Source organism: Lepus europaeus, unplaced genomic scaffold (genome assembly GCF_033115175.1).
Source record: "Lepus europaeus isolate LE1 unplaced genomic scaffold, mLepTim1.pri SCAFFOLD_385, whole genome shotgun sequence".
Classification (NCBI taxonomy): domain Eukaryota; kingdom Metazoa; phylum Chordata; class Mammalia; order Lagomorpha; family Leporidae; genus Lepus; species Lepus europaeus.
This window is the reverse complement of record NW_026909260.1, coordinates 822-14,344: the sequence shown is the minus strand read 5'-3', so window position 1 is coordinate 14,344 and position 13,523 is coordinate 822. Positions and strand designations below refer to the sequence as shown.

The following is a 13,523-nucleotide window of genomic DNA, read 5'->3' as shown; positions in this document are numbered from 1 at the left end:
TAGTGCTTTCTCTAACACTGCCCTTCATTATAGAGGCCATAGTTTAAAAGTGACCTTGGACTCTAGTATACAATTCAAAATGCTTTGTAGTCACCTTAATCACTGAAATGTTAATCTTAGAATTGTCTTCTCCATTAATAGTTAGTTCCTCACACACACAGGCTTTTGAAACAAACATTTTTTTCTCCCAGATGCAATATTTCAATAGAATTTACTATTTGTAAGTTTGTGGATATTTCCTCTGGAATATTGCTGTAATTTTCAAGCCAGAGATTCTAAACTATTTGAAAAGCTTTCATGTAGTTCCCAGATGTCCTAACAATGGCTATTTGTACATTTTTGCTTTGCATTAATTAATTGACCAAACTGTCTGAGTGCTGGGATGTGTCTGGGCACACACTCAGGTTGGACATTTCTGTTTGTACAGATTCCACAGGGAAGGTTCCTGGATGGACAGATCAGCCTGATCCCAGTGCACACTCTGGAGGGCACCCATGGGGAGTTCTTCGTGTCTCATGAGGCCTTAGCTGCTGCTGCACCCACTGCTGTCTTCACGTGTGGATCTGCTGCTTCCAGACTGTCTCTGTCATGCACATGTGCACCAGGAGGTCAGACCAGTGCCTCCACTGCCCACCCTGCCTGACCAGTACCTCCACTGCTTACCCTGCCTGCATTTCTGAAGTCCCAGGATGCACCATATCATCCATGCATCCTTCCAACCTGTACTAGCCTCTTCTGTGGCAGGTCACCTGTCCCTGGTATGGAGTGCCAGAGGTGGGAAGGGCTTGTGTGAAGTAACTCTTGTCTCTTGCTGAGAAGCGATGCCGGGGGTTATTTCAGATGCAGCTGGGATCCTGGTGCAGCTGCCCCACCAGAGGGAGTCCATGGCTAGTGAGCAGCAGAGCATCCCCAGGTCAGGAAGCCAGGAGTGTGCTTGTATAACCCTGGAGAACATTAAGAATAGAAATCAAGTAGAAGATTCCTTACTATTTGAGAGAAATAGTTGAATACAGATGCAACCAGAGGAAATATGAAGTATAAATGAAGTTCTTGGGGAAAAAAACAAAATGGGGATACAAAGGTAATGTTGAAAATAATTCAATTTTTTCTGTCAATGGAAATATACTTTCAAATTCCATCTGAATAGATTACTGGTTTCTCAGTGGGAGTAACTGATTGCAAGTGATATTCCAGTAAAATCTTGACCTTGAAGAAAACTCCTTTGGGCATCTAGACTGAAAGGTGTACATTAGAGGACACTGAATTGGAAGCAGAGAACCTTGGAATCAAACTGTTTGCAGTGGGGTCCTAGGCTGGGATTATTCCAGATTCTTCACTCCACATGTGAAAGAATTCAAAGTGGAGACAAAAAGTGCATAGAAATGCAGGATTCATGTAAAGCACAGGAAAAGTGCACATTTAAGAGCTAAGTCAGGCCAGCTCGAGAGAGAGAGTGAACACACAGACAAAATAGAAAAAAGACTTCAACACTGCAGAAACCTCAACAAGGCTCAGACCACGCTTTTATGCTATTGGTAAGTGTGAGAGCTGGTGTCTGGGGTAGGACTTAATTGAATTTAAAATTATCAGATTGTCATGACTTCAGGTGCTTGATGGGAATGGGAGTGCTGGCCATGGTAAATTTAAAATAATGGCATTATAATGACCTAAAGGTATTGTGGGGACATACCCTGCAGCCGTATTGCATATTTACAGCTAGCACTGGTTGTACATTTGCTGCGTTGAGGAATTTGTGTGGGTTTTGTGTTTCCTTTTGCTACCTGGAAGTATGTGGGCTTAGTGGTGCATGGGAAGTGTGAGTGGATGCTGCACATAAAGGGAGTGTTGAGTTGTGGGCAGGCCCAGGCTGTCCTGCAGGGGTGAGCTGCAGCTGCTGTCAACTCACAATTGCCCTGATGGTGCCATCCCATGATGCGTTGGGCCAGAGCAGTCATGTAGTGGCTGGCACTGCTGCATGTGTTGGCTTGAGCTGCCCAGCAGTGGCTCATAGTACCACATGAGTTGACTCCTCCCCTCACTACTTCCCTTCCCACATCAGAACCAGGCACTGAGGTATGGATTGTGGGCATCCCATGTGTTGACTTAACTGCTGCATCCAGCTCCTGCCCTCACAGAGCTGAGTGTTGACTATGGAAAACTTGCCAGAGCTCTTTGGTTTTCTCTTCTCATCTGTAAAGTTGTGTCTCTCTGCACCATAAAACTGATCTCTGTATGTTTTGTTGAAAAATAATTGTGTTGTTGTATTTAAGACACTGAAGTATATTACAGCACCAACAGAGTTATGGAAGACACTTATTTTTTTATGTCTCTTATATATACAGATTTAGGAATATAATAATTCCCACCTTTCCCTCCCTCCCATCAACACACCAACCATTCTTCATCCTCCCTCTCCCATCCCCACTGTTAATTTTTACAAAGATCTATTTTCAATTCACTTAATGGTTGTAAAGTTAACCCCACACTAAGTAAGAGTTCAACAAATAATATGAAGAAAAAGGGACTGTTCCTCAATGGAAGACACGAGGGCTATAAACAACCAGCCCAAATATGTTTTCCTTGATCCAAAATAACTGCTGAGTATCTATAATGCAGTCAATTGAAGTGAAATGGACAATTTGAGACACTTCTTTTTAAAGAGTAATGAAGCCAGTAGTATGTACGTTACTTAAATATAGAATTAGGAAACAAATGTAGGAAACATAACTGATCTGTGGTCCTATTCCTATAATTCACTCAAAGGAACATTGCAGTGAATTGCCATCAAGTGATATGAGTGAATTTGATGGATAGAGAGAGAAACCTTAATCATATCAAAAGTTAAAAAAAAAGACCTATACATAGAAAACTCCCTTGATCCTCAAAAGAAAGGTGCCATGAGATGACCCCCATCCTTCAAGGGGCTGAGGGGAGCCCAGGTCTTGGGCAAATGCCAGTAGTGCTTGTATTCTGTCATCTCCCCCAGGTCATGTCAGGAGCCACTGAGTGCCCACAGAGCTACAGTGCTCAGCCAAGATCTGGGGACCTCTCTGTGCTTCATGCTCTTCCCAAGAGGCCAGAGATAGGGAAGGTCAGGGGCATCTTCCCATATCTCACAAACTGCAGTGATTTACTGGGTCAGGCCCCACTGGTGAGGTTGGGCAGGTGAAGCATTAGCTACAGCTAATGCTACAGAGATGTCTGCGAGCTCTGCCTTTACTCTGCACACACACCTCTAGGAATGGCCCCAATGCTCTCACACAGTTGCTGATCCTACCAGGACCTTTGGACTCTCCTAAGGGTTACTGGAGGGCTCAGCCAAGCAGGCCTAGGGACATACACAGAATGGGGATTTGGCCTTGGCACCTTCCCAGGGTGCATACCTCTCTTGCCTGCCCAGATCCTGTACAACCACTTTTCTTCTCTTGCTGGTTTAGGCAAGATGGTCACCTTTCCAGTTTGGGGTTCCATTTCCTTGGCTTGCGTGATGTGCTTTAAAGCACATGAAGCAGTGGAGTCCATGTGGACTTCTCACCACTACCCCTATCTGCCTGCTCCTCACATTCCCTCTCCCTCCTCTGGGTCAAGGTTTTCTACGTCCTGCATGCTCTTGGGTAATTCACTTGGAGAGAACATGTAGACCTCTGGAATGAAAACAGTAAGCATTCTTTGCATGCTGCAAATGTTGCAGTACAGGATAAGCCTTGTTTTGGGGGCACCAAAGCCACCATCACACTCCCTGGGTTTCTCTCTTCTGAGCTTGGTGGGTCCCAGCTTACCTGCTCCTGCTACAGCTCCTGCAGGGCCAGTTAGGTTGCTCAGCATGACATCACAGTGCAACTTGGGGGTCAGGAGTGAGGGCAGCTCATCAAGTGAGAGAGGAGGGCTGCATCCCCGGTGCAAGTGTATCCACTGCCTGGGTGACGCCGGTCCTTCAGGATGAGAATCATCACCTGTGGCACAGAAAGGGAGTGAAGAGCTTAGGAGGAGAAAGAAAGTGGGTCAAGAGGAATTCAGTTCCCTGCAAATCTTCACTTCCTTCTGTTTGCACATTGCCATGTTGCCCTCTGAGTGCAGGAACAGTGGCTGTGATGGGGAGGTCTTAGGAATGAGAGGGAGGCGAAAGTTGGACTTGAGGTGTAGACTCAGGCTGTCATTTTTGAATAGTATCTTGAATCTAGTCTCAATGGATAATAGATCTGCACTTGAATCTCCCCCACTGAGGAAAAAGCTTAGGCCATGTTAAATATGCACGAACATATTTTTATATATAAAAAAGGATGCCAAAAATAAACAACATTTCTGTGTCTGACACAGAAAGGCAACCTTGACACCTCACCTGGCCGTTCACTTTGAATCTCTTCCACCAGGTCCTCAGGGACAACTAGGAGAACACAGGGTAACTGTCAGTGAATTGGTCTTGTGGAAGAGTTAGGCAGGGAGACTTTTTGCTGCGGACATGGGACTAGGTTGTGTGGAGGTGGTCAGTGAACAGTCAGACTCAGGCACTGCTGAGTCGTCGTCCTCGGTGTAGTCAAGAAGCCCCAGGAGAGGATCAGGGAAGCGGTGAGAAACGAAGTCTTGGCCTTCTTGCTACAGACAACCAAACGGTATGAAAGAACCAATGTAGAAGTTGGTGAATGCTCTCTGCACTGTGTGACATGATGAGGGCATCTCTCCCTGCTGGTGCCCACACTGCAGGCAGGGAAATCCCTGCTTTTCTCCTGACCTGTCCCAAGATCATTCGGCTTGTGCGGATCTACGTAAACTGCTACCATGTTTGCCATGGATTCCATTGGGCATTTAGTTGTTACAGTGTGTATGATATGTAACATTGACTGTTCTGTAATTTGTTAGTAGATTTCAGGGACATTAATTACAATGACATACCATGTGCCCATCGCCACCATATGCACCAACAATTTGCGTTGTGCCCAACACAAATTCTGAATTACAACACAAACATATGTCTCTACTTCCCCTTCTTTTGAATTTGTCTGTTGTAGGTACTGTATTGTAAAGAAATGCTCACTGACTTTCTGTGACTGCTGTATTTCAGTAAGCATGTTTTACTGTGTCCATCTGTGTTGTATTCTGAATAAAAATTCAACTCATGCTTGTGTCTTCATAGCATCTCTTGTATTTGTATGTGACATGTATACTATCCATTCATGGAGTGATAGTGAGGAAAGCCAGGAAGCCCCTTCATGGTTGCCAGGGCATAAGACTGAAGCAAGTGGAACTGGACTGGTGGAGGGATTTGTTTTCCTTTGGGTGACAATGTGCTTCTTAAAGTATTGGTGATGTCTGCACACCTGGGTGGATATAAAAAACTACTGTCATTGCATAGGGAAACAGGTGACTTTAGGGGAAACTCATTTATATGTCCATAAAATAAAAAGTTATCGATTCTGAAAGTTTCACTTGGACATAAAAAGATTGTGAATGTCATCTCTATTATCCTCACAAGGACAGCTGAACAAACTGGAAGTGACCACCGTGCAGTTTCAACCTCCAGAAGGCAAATGCTGAGAACCACAGCTGAAATCAGCTAAAGCAGAAGACAGTGGAACTTGTCATTGGTAGGAATATTCAAATGGGAATTTGGATGGATTGCCAAGGCTGAGTTTACATTAGCTTCAGAGCAAAAAACCATGACATTCCAGTCTAAGATGGGCCACTGTATTTTCATAGGGTTAGCGCCCATGGTGAAGGGTAGAAGAAAATCTCCTGGGTCCAGGGTAGAGGGAAAATCCTCATTTGTAAATACTGGGTGGGGGGGGGAAGTAGCCAGGTTGACGTACTCCCAGGTGATCCTCATCGACAAGTCACGGCCCTAGTGGGAAACTGCCAGAGCCTTGTGTGACCTGGATGAGGCTGTGGACAACTCCAGTCCCATCTGGCTTTGCTGTCTTAGGAGAAAGAGTACACAAAGTGATAACTCTAAAAGTGAGCATCCAGGGACTCAGGTGGACAGAAACTGAACTGAATTGAATCACATGATTCTAGAATGTTTTCATTCCCCCACCTTGTACCACAAAATGATGGGGTTTCAATGTAATAATAGAAAACACAGCTGAGAGAGCAGCAAGGAGGCTCTGTGTGGGAAGTGGTGAGGAAAACCCTGAGATCCTGGGGACAGCGATTCAGCAAGGAAAGTGTAGGAACTTGGAGCTTCAGGCACTATAGGTGCAGGAAACATTAAGACCATCTCCCAGCAAGATGTGCATAAAGTCACACACCAAGGGGCAGGCATTTAGCTCTGCAGCTAAGTCTCTGGTTAAGATACCCAAGCCACATCAGAGCCTCTGGGTTCCAGCCCCTGATTCTGTCTCCTACCCATTTCCTACTCATACGACTCTTGGAAGTGGCAGAGATGGCTCAACTGGTTGGGTCCCTGATGCCAGTGTGGGAAACCTGGATTGAAGGATGGATTCAAAGGGCAAGATGGCAGAATAGGAAGGGAGCACACTGATAGTCTGGGAAGAGACAGTTTCATAAACGTGGAGATACTGCAGGTTCAAGGAAGAGTGGGGGAATAAACAGCAGAGTAAACTCTTCCGGAACTAGTGATTCACAGTGGACCTACATGGAGAGCGTGGGAGCCCACAGTTCAGGACACCAGTGGCAGAATCAACACACCGGCACTGGAACACGAGGCGAGCCGAATCTCAATAGCCCGAGACACCAGTGGGCAAGTAGAAAGAGGAGACTAGAGGGACCGAGGCTTGAAATCCCATGGGGAAAAGTTCACCAGGCTAACTAGAAGAGGGAGGAAAAAAAAAAGTGACCGATATGGACACGAGTTTCTCTCTCTCCACTCACCTCTCAAAGGTGAGCAAGACAAGGAGCAGGCGCCATTTTGGACATATGTCATAAGCAGGGCGACCTCAGGTCTAAAAAAATCTGGAAGTAAATGAGGATAACAGCACAACATACCAAAACTTATGGAATACAGCAAAAGCAGTGTTAAGAGGAAAGTTTATATCAATAGGTGCCTACATCAAGAAATTGGAAAGGCACCAAATAGATGAGCTTTCAAGTCATCTCAAGGATCTAGAAAATCTGCAGCAAACCAGACCCAAATCTAGTAGGAGAAGAGAAATAATTAAAATCAGGGAAGAAATCTACAGGATTGAATAAAAAAAAAATTACAAAAAATCAGCCAAACGAGGAGCTGGTTTTTTGAAAAAATACACAAAATTGACACCCCATTGGCCCAACTAACTAAAAAAAGAAAAGACCCAAATCAATAAAATCAGAGATGAAAAAGGAAACGTAACAACAGACACTACAGAAATAAAAAGAATCATCAGAAATTACTACAAGGACTTGTATGCCAGAAAACAGGGAAATCTATCAGAAATGGATAGATTCCTGGACACATGCAACCTACCTAAATTGAACCAGGAAGACATAGAAAACCTAAACCCATAACTGACGCAGAAATTGAAACAGTAATAAAGGCCCTCCAAAACAAAGAAAAGCCCAGGACCAGATGGATTCACTGCTGAATTCTACCAGACATTTAAAGAACTAACTCCAATTCTTCTCAAACTATTCAGAACAATCAAAAAAGAAGGAATCCTCCCAAATTCTTTTTATGATGCCAGCAACACCTTAATTCCTAAGCCAGAAAAAGATGCAGCATTGAAAGAGAATTACAGACCAATATCCCTGATGAACATAGATGCAAAAATCCTCAATAAAATTCTGGCCAATAGAATGCAACAACACATCAGATCATCCACCCAGACCAAGTGGGATTTATCCCTGGTATGCAGGGGTGGTTCAATGTTTGCAAAACAATCAACGTGATACACCACATTAACAGACTGCAGAAGAAAAACCATTTGATTCTCTCAATAGATGCTGAGAAAGCATTTGATAAAATACAACACCCTTTCATGATGAAAATTCTTTTTTTTTAACTTTTATTTAATGAATATAAATTTCCAGTGTACAGCTTATGGATTACAATGGCTTCCCCCTCCCATAACTTCCCTCCCACCCGCAACCCTCCCCTCTCCCGCTCCCTTTCCCCTTTCATTTACATCAAGATTCATTTTCAATTCTCTTTATATACAGAAGATCAATTTAGTATAAAGATTTCAACAGTTTGCACCCACATAGAAACACAAAGTGAAACATACTGTTTGAGTACTAGTTATAGCATTAAATCACAATGTACAGCACATTAAGGACAGAGATCCCACATGAGGAGCAACTGCACAGTGGCTCCTGTTGTTGACCCAACAAATTGACACTCTAGTTTATGGCGCCAGTAACCATCCTAGGCTGTCGTCATGAGTTGCCAAGGCTATGGAAGCCTTCCAAGTTTACCGACTCTGATCATATTTAGACAAGGTCATAAAAGACAGAGTGAGGATAGTAACCAATGATCCTAAGAGTGGCATTTACCAGGTTTGAACAGTTATACAGCATTAAGTGGGGAAGAGGACCATCAGTACACACAGGCTGGGAGTAGAGCCATTGGTGGTAGAGTAGAGGTTATGATTACAAAGGAATGAGGCCCAAGTGCACTAGACAGGACCTAGAACAAAGGACAGAGTCATTATTAGAGGAGCTAAGAAAGGTGCTGTCTAAGCTACAATTAAGTTTTCTGATTGAGAGGCAAATAGAACCTGATAGAAGGGGCTTGATAATAATCTGGTGGGCTTTAGGCCTTGTAAATTCAGAGGCACAGACCTATATATCTCTTCACATGGGGTATATCCTAAGGGAGGTGTGAACCTCCTAGGGGAAGGCACTCTGTTGACTTTCATTACTTGGCTGGCCTGGGAGGAGAGCTGGCCAGGTAAAGGCAGGGGGCATCTCTAACAAGAAATTTACAGTTCTGCCTGCAATGTTGCTGACCCTACTTGACCATCCCCTCAGCTGCAGTGGTCACTTTGGAAGTTGGGCTGAGTGAAGGGCTTTTCAGCTTAGAGCCAATAAGATATGTGGCTCTGACCTGGGCATCCTTCGACTCCAGGGCAGGTCCATTTCCAGTGATCCAACTCTTGGCAGAGCTGCCAGGGCTCTTCACAAGCTGACTTCTGCTGAAGCCCAGGCTTACCACATGGAAAGCCACTGCAGTGGACTGGCCTGTTGGGTCTCCTTGAGGGCAGATCACTGTACAGATCAGCCATTAATAGGCCTGCCACCCATTGCTTCTGATGCCTAGCTTTCTTTTCCTCCTGGTTTGTGTTAAAGCAGACCAGAGGATGCAAGTCAAGGGAGTGCCCAAGTCCCATCTCTAATCTTCGGTGGCCTGAACTACAAGTCTATAGTCACAGGCATGTTCTGTAGTAGTTTTTCTAACGTAGACAATGCCCATGAAGAAAATTATATTCTCACTTTAAAACTTTCTTTCCCTTTGGTCTGAAAGGGAGGTTTTTTTCTACTTACTGTATACTTCGCTGATGGCGAAGTGAATCTAGCTATGAGATTATTATTTAAGTTCTTATTTTGGCTATGCTATTACAGAAACATGTTAGCCATCTCTTTTATAAGGTCTAAAGATTAAATTGTGCATCCTACAGATTCCTTCATAATAGAATTAGTTTCCTACCTTGAAGAGAATAGAGAAATGAAAGAACAAGTTGGGCTTAGAATAGAGAAATGAGGGAGCAAGTCCTAGATCGCTTGCTGACAATAGCAATATCACATGAATACCTAGCAAACCATTTCAACCACTAGATAACAACTTAAGAAAACATTTACCAGAAGGTCCAATGCCTTCTATAAATTTTAAGAATCATGTATTTGAAAACACCTCTTAAATATCTAACATGGTGTAGTTTGTTTAGCCAGTAAACTTAAGCACAACCATCTAAAATGTTTTTAGTTTCTTTCTACCAACACGTTTAAAACATATGATACACAGATTCAGGTCCCTCAAATTAAAATGTATCTTTGATGGATTTTAGCAGCTTAAATTTATGGACAATCTTATCTATAAGCCATTTAAAATAAAACTCTTAATAAAATTTCCCCATGTGGACATACAATATGTACACACATATAATATAGCATAATAGACCAATATAGCAATTTTAATAATAGCTTTTAAAATCTTTAACTCTTTTTGTAGATTGCCAATTGATTTGAATTGCTTTTTCTTTTTAGTCACCTCAGTTAACCATACTTTCTCTCAGTTGGTACTGTTAATACATTATTGGCTTCATCTGTTTACAGAGCCATCCCAAAGTACTGAATACAATAAAAGTGGCTGGAAAAAGTCCATAGGAACCTATAGGAGGACAGCTAAACACAGAACCAACAACGCTTTAGTTTTATGAGCAGCACATCATATATAACTGTGGATGACAAAAGACTTTAAGTCGCCATGTTTAAAATTATAAACTTATCAACCAACAAGAGGCACTTGCTTACTTCACAGTATTTTTGAAAGCACCTGGAGGATTTTACAAGTATTTAACCCTTTAGGCCTCTGGGGTTTTCTCATTAAGATAACTATCATGTCTAGTAACACAAGATCATTAGACTTTTTAATTCTCAAACATTTGTATTAATAGCATTTTCCATTATAGAAACTTAAAGTCTGGTACCACATCACATCTTGACAGTCCTTCAAATATAATCCAAATAGACTGATTAGTTGGTGTCTCTATAAGATGAGAGACATAGGTCCTTCGATTTTTTCAGTTGGGCCCAAACTGGAAAAACCAAAGTCCAGGATTTACTGGAAATTTTAGAGACCAGATTGTTTGAAACTGATTTTTTGAATGCCTGTCAAGAATGCCAAGAAGGCTCAAAATCCAAACTATCTGGTTGAAATAAGATTTCTTAAAATCATGACATAACATAGACCAAATTTGATCATTGTTACAAGGTGATTATTCAAATTTTTGAAAATAAGCACATATTTAAATAACCCATAGCTCTTAATAAAAATTCAGCTGTTTTTGAACAATTAGAATTTAACAGACATCAAGAGAACATAATAGATTACTTTAACACATTGCTTTAACAGAGCATCAGAGTTTAATTCTATGTCAAAGAGAAATTGAGCTTCCTGTGATCTTTTGCTGTGAGGTTTCCTTCCTTTACCTTCTTTCATATTGGTGACCATGTTTCTGTGTTTCTGTGTGTAACACATCTTTAAGCATCTTTTGCAGGGCTGGCCGAGTGGCGACAAATTCTTTCAGTTTCTGTTTGCTATGAAAAGTCTTAATTTCACCTTCATTCACAAATGAGAGCTTTGCAGGATATAGTATTCTGGGCTGGCAGTTTTTCTCTCTTAGTACCTGGGCTATGTCTCGCCATTCCCTTCTAGCTTGTAGGGTTTCTGATGAGAAGTCTGCTGTGACTCTAATTGGAGATCCTCTAAGAGTAATCTGACGTTTCTCTCTTGCACATTTTAGGATCTTTTCTTTATGTTTCACCGTGGTGAGTTTGATTACAACATGTCGTGGTGAGGATCTCTTTTGGTCATGTTTCTTAGGGGTTCTATAAGCTTCCTGTACTAAGATGCCTCTGTCCTTCTCCAAACCTGGGAAATTTTCTGCTAGTATCTCAATGAAAATGCCTTCTAATCCTTTCTCCCTCTCCATGCCTTCAGGAACTCCTAGAACCCGAATGTTGGGTTTTTTAATAGTATCCTGTAGATTCCTGACAATATTTTTTAGATTTCTAATTTCTTCTTCTTTTCTTTGGTTTGCCTGTTTCCTTTCCTGTTCTCTGTCTTCTAAGTCTGATATTCTCTCTTCTGCTTCGCTCATTCTGTTTTTAAGGCTCTCTAATGTGTTTGTCATTTGATCTATTGAATTCTTCATTTCATTATGATTTCTCGTCACTATCACAGTTTCTTGTTCCACTAGTTGTTTCATTTCATTTTGATTCCTCCTTAATATTTCATTTTCATGAGAGAGATTTTCTATCTTGTCCATTAAGGATTTCTGTAGTTCAAGAATTTGTTTTTGAGAACTTCTTAATGTTCTTATCAATTTTTTGAGATCCGCTTCTTGCATTTCTTTGATCTCATCATCTTCATAATCTTGAATTGGGGTGTCTTTTTCATTTGGGGGCGTCATAGTGTCTTCCTTGTTCTTGTTAGCTTGGTTTTTGCGTTTGTTGTTTGGCATGTTGGAGATATTTGGTTTCTTCACTGTGGTGTTTTTTCTTGTTACACTATGGCTCTATATTAAGTGGACTGTCTGCTTTCAGTGGAGCCTTAGAGGCTTGAGATGAGTGTGGACTGAGAGCTGTGTTTGGTTCCTCAGGGTTGAGGGTGTGTCAAAGATGACACTCCCAGGTTAGGCATGGTAAATCTCTCTTTCTTTTTTTGATTTAAAAGGGAAGTAATTCCGCACAGCTGAACGTAATTGGAGGTAGTTAGCAGGCAAATGATATACCCACAGGAGCCAGAGATCGGAAGCTCTTTCCCACGGACCACACAGGGAATCTCTGCTGCCCTCAGTGTGGGCTCCAATTCTCCTGCAGTCTCCCACTGGGTTGCCAAGTTAGATGCTAATCTCCTGTTATTTCACCCCTCCCCCCAGAGTCAGGTTTTTCTGCTAGGCTCAGGGCTGGTGCAGACCTGAGGTCGCCCTGCTTATGACGTATGTCCAAAATGGCACCTGCTCTGTCTTGCTTGCCTTTGAGAGGTGAGCGGAGAGAGAGAAACTTGTGTCTGTATCGGTTACTTTTTTTATTTTTTTCCTCTCTCTCTTCTAGTTAGCCTGGTGAATTTTTCCCCACGGAGTTTCAAGCCTCGTTCCCTCTAGCCTCCTCTTTCCGCTTGCCCGCTGGTATCTCGGGCTATTGAGGTTCGGCTCACCTCGCGTTCCAGCACTGGTGTGTTGAGTCTGCTACTGGTGTCCCGAACTCGGGCTCCCATGCTCTCCACGCAGGTCCACTGTGAATCACTAGTTCCGGAAGAGTTTCCTCTGCTGTTTCTTCCCCTACTCTTCCTTGACCCTGCAGTATCTCCACATATATTAAACTTTTTCTCCCCCCGGACTAATAGTGTGCTCCCTGCTTATTCCGCCATCTTGCCGCTCCCCCCTAAATAATCCATGATGAAAATTCTAAGCAAACTGGGTATGGAAGGAACATTCCTCAATACAATCAAAGCAATTTATGAAAAACCCACAGCCAACATCCTATTGAATGGGGAAAAGTTGGAAGCAGTTCCACTGAGATCTGGAATGCCTACTCTCACCACTGCTATTCAATACAGTTCTGGAAGTTTTAGCCAGAGCTATTAGGCAAGAAAAAGAAATTAAAGGGATACAAATTGGGTAGGAATAACTCAAACTATCCCTCTTTGCAGATGATATGATTCTTTATTTAGGGATCCAAAGAATCTAAGAGACTATTGGAACTCATAGAAGAGTTTGGCAAAGTAGCAGGATATACAATCAATGCACAAAAATCAACAGCCTTTGTATACACAGGCAATGCCATGGCTGAGGAAGAACTTCTAAGATCAACCCCATTCACAATAGCTACAAAAACAATCAAATACCTTGGAATAAATTTAACAAAGGATGTTA

The 13,523-nt window shown here is 42.4% G+C and overlaps 1 long non-coding RNA gene across 7 annotated transcripts in view; it reads left to right on the top strand.

Moving 5' to 3' along the window:
- The window catches only part of LOC133755030 (uncharacterized), a 49,157-nt gene extending 44,041 nt beyond the window's left edge, over window positions 1–5,116 (top strand). For all 7 annotated transcript variants that reach the window (XR_009865352.1, XR_009865350.1, XR_009865355.1 and 4 more), the window contains one exon: window positions 428–5,116. This is a non-coding gene — a long non-coding RNA (uncharacterized LOC133755030). The remainder of the gene's footprint in view (window positions 1–427) is intronic.
- Window positions 5,117–13,523: the final 8,407 nt, after the last annotated feature.